The following is a 1,337-nucleotide window of genomic DNA, read 5'->3' as shown; positions in this document are numbered from 1 at the left end:
GAAGACATACCTGTGACCCCAGAGTGACCCCGGTAGTTGCGCTCTAGATCAAGAAGATTTTGGAAAGGGGGGGGGGGTATACTTTACTTTTAACCAATATCAGTGTTGCTCATAATTTGATGTCTTTCTGATGATGTCTTATGTCTTTTTTTTTTTGGGGGGGGGATGAAGATGCTGATAACAGTCTCATTCAGCCCTTCCCAAACTTATTTTGCTCTTCGGGACAGTACAGAACTATAACTATAATATGAACCAGCCTCTTCTTTGGCGTTAAAACCGGTTATCTGCTCTGCAACGAATCCAGCACTGAGTACCCGATTTGCGAAGGAACCAGTTAATCGGTTTCCCCGCTTTGGAGCGTAGACATGGGTCAGAATGCATACTCTTGTACTTATTTTGTACCGCGTTTTTCTATTTTGATATCGCCCTGTTGTTTGTATTGGACCCACGTTTGTAAATAAAAGAACGTGCCTTACCATCGTTTGAACCACACGGACGGACTTCATGGTCTTTATATTATCCTCATTATTATTATTATTATTAATGTTTGTGTAAAAGAGCTGTGAAAAAGTATAATGCTATCTCCATTTTGTCGCTTTTATGCACAAGTGGGCTATCCCCAAAAATGCTGTTTTGAGAAAATCGGAGGTAAAGTTTTTGCCCCTTGTTCAGTTTCTTTAAAAGACAAGGAGAGTTTTCTCTATAACCTAACAAATATACACACCAATGACACCAAACTTGTCCTATAGGTAGGGAAATGCCCATTTTGGGGGTAGGTCAAGATTTCTGGAAACCCCCGAAATCTAGGTTAGCCCGCTTGTCCCTAAAGCGACCTTTTGACTGTTATGAAAGATTTGTTTGGGTTGTTTTAGTAAGTATTTTTTTGTTTTTAAGTAAGCTTTTTATGGCACTTGTAATACATTTAGATTCTAGGTCTTAAAATGTCGAAGATTAGATGTGCTACCAGAGAGCAACAAACACAACAGAGAAGGAGGAGAGATAAGGACGATAGTTGTTTGATAGGATATAAGGAGCAAACCAAACCAGAGCACCCGCCAACCACCCACAGTACGAGTTTTGCAGCACTAGCAACACAATAAGGTCATAAAAGTGCCGAAGATTAACGGTGTTACCAGAGAGTAATAAACAAAAATGAGAAGGAGGAGAGGTATGGACGATAGATGTTTGATACGAAAGAAGAAGCAAAGAAAGATATGTGGTGGTCTATTTTTTATTCGACTGTGTTCAGATAGGCAGGTTTGTGAGCGGAGTAATATTTGCTCGGTTCATACCCTGTTCGCCCCCCCTCTCTCTCTTTCCCTCACTCCCTCCCCCCC

Source organism: Aplysia californica, unplaced genomic scaffold (genome assembly GCF_000002075.1).
Source record: "Aplysia californica isolate F4 #8 unplaced genomic scaffold, AplCal3.0 scaffold00096, whole genome shotgun sequence".
Classification (NCBI taxonomy): domain Eukaryota; kingdom Metazoa; phylum Mollusca; class Gastropoda; order Aplysiida; family Aplysiidae; genus Aplysia; species Aplysia californica.
This window is presented reverse-complemented; position numbering follows the sequence as displayed.